The sequence below is a fragment of the Aplysia californica genome, unplaced genomic scaffold (assembly GCF_000002075.1).
Source record: "Aplysia californica isolate F4 #8 unplaced genomic scaffold, AplCal3.0 scaffold00030, whole genome shotgun sequence".
Lineage (NCBI taxonomy): Eukaryota > Metazoa > Mollusca > Gastropoda > Aplysiida > Aplysiidae > Aplysia > Aplysia californica.
In genome coordinates this window covers 213,532-215,583 of record NW_004797300.1, presented here as the reverse complement: position 1 = coordinate 215,583, position 2,052 = coordinate 213,532, and the positions used below count along the sequence as shown (strand labels likewise).

General features: G+C 39.5%; 1 protein-coding gene across 1 annotated transcript in view; it reads right to left on the bottom strand.

Moving 5' to 3' along the window:
• Positions 1–2,052, bottom strand: part of LOC100533323 (soluble guanylate cyclase subunit) — a gene marked incomplete at its 3' end in the record, with an annotated part of 184,338 nt that overhangs the window by 40,343 nt on the left and 141,943 nt on the right.

Here is a 2,052-nt window from a genome sequence, read left to right as displayed (position 1 = left end):
GGGGGCTAATACAACAGAAGAATGAACTGCGAAAAAGGAAGAACGTTAAAAGAGATTGAGTGAGAAAAATACTAAGTGAATGAATCGTGCCCATGAACTACCCAATAGACTTGGGTGTTCTATCAACGGCATATAACTAATGATAGAACAAAGAGACGGCACTCTGATGGAAAGTCAAAGTACTGGAAACGATCCCTGGAGAGCTGAGAGGTAAGAGGTTTTATTTTTTATTTTCTCCCAGAAATGATATTATGCAGGCGACGAAAGTGTTGAAGCGCGAGACAGTTGGTTTTTAAAATTCGGGCAATGGAAAACTCAGACAGCAGGAAAATTTCCCGACAGATAGGGTACACATGCAAGCGGAAGTCCAATAACTCTTCGGGGACAGGAAGTAAAAAGGGACATAATCAAACGGAAATCGTGCGCAGACGCCCTTGAATGAAGCACGATATTATGGAAAATGTACCAAACTCATGCATGGCCACTAACGTTTATTCCTTTAACTTTCTTGATTCTTCTTTTAGCAAAATTTAGGACACGGAACGGAATGCAGAGTTCAGAAGCCACTGTGGTGTTAAAGAGACGTATTTCTAACCTATTTATTATGCTTCATATCAAGCCTTAGGAGAACTACTGGTTGCGTGGCCAGTTTCTATGGCTACAGTGGTTGGTTCATCTATATTATGTTCTATTCTATGAGGGCCTTCGAAATCAGATAGATTCGGTGCTAGTAATAAAATGTAGGTCCCACTTAAAACTTAAGGTTTGACGAGAGTGCGCACAGATTTTAAGATGGGATGTCAAGTGATGGTTTTTCAGAAGAGGAGATCGATATTTTACCAAGTGTTGTGGAGACAGATGCAAAGTGTTACACCAAATGACAAAGAGAAAAGTGCGATTTTCAACTTCTTATCGAGAAGACATATTGACCGAACTGGGACCCAAGCACTTTCTAGAGTTGACAGAGAGTGAAATGAAAACGCAAGTTTGATTTGAAACTTTCGCGAAAATGTTTATTTACTGTAAAAACCAATACGTGTTGGAAAGGGTGATGAAAATAAAAACCCACCCCCTTCTTCTTTGAATAGGACAGAAGTAAAACTCCTCTCAACCAGCACATGAATGAGATTTCCTCTCCCCTGAGGCAAAGACACAGCTTCAATCATGTCCCAAGTATTATCGGAAACTCCGCGGAGCCAAATCCATTTTCTCCCGTTGTTGTTTCGGAGACTAATACTTTTTTAAAGACTTTTTTTTAGATAATTCTTTTTACTGCTGGTCTTTCTGTAACGAAAAGTTCTTGGTGCTCAATTTGGAGAACACCTACTCTATGACTGTGTCAACATCCAAAGACTGTTGTTGTTAGTTTTAGGGGGGTTTTTTCGACAATTTTTTTTCAACATCAAATCTCTTTGAGGGCGTTCAGTTCGAGAGTAAGTTTAACACCGAGTGGTTGACAACATCACGACTTACCCAAGAACAACCTCACATAATGTGAATGTCTCACTAACAAGACGTCTGACTTTGAGTTTTTATAACTCGTCATGACTACTAACAAAAAACAAGAGTTTTGCAAAAAGCAGTCAATGCAGCCTTGTTTTTCCTTCTTTGGTAAGTTGCTTAAATGTCCGAAGCCCAGAAAGCAATATTCATCAGGAGGGAGAAAAAAAAAGCATCTTCAGTTTAATGTTTTGCAAATTGAACCTGTTTTGTATTTTTCTTGCTTTTTTCCCCGTTTGGAATACATCACTTGAACAAAATTCCATCCTCTTCAACTGAGTACTTTTGAATTACTAATTCGACAGTCTCCCAGAAAGTACCACAGAATGTGAATTCAGTTTCGACATGATTGCCAGGGTTGGAATCTTCCTTGACGTACGGGAGGCACTTCAATCTATCATGTTGTGCTTGACCAAACTGTCCTACTTTTACCTCTTTGACAAGCATAGTGATCGTGAGTTAAACACAGTTGTCCAGACCGCCAATCTTTGACTGGGTAAAGCTTTCAATGCGCGATTAAAGTAAATGTATTTCACTTCGTCTCTGTGGGGG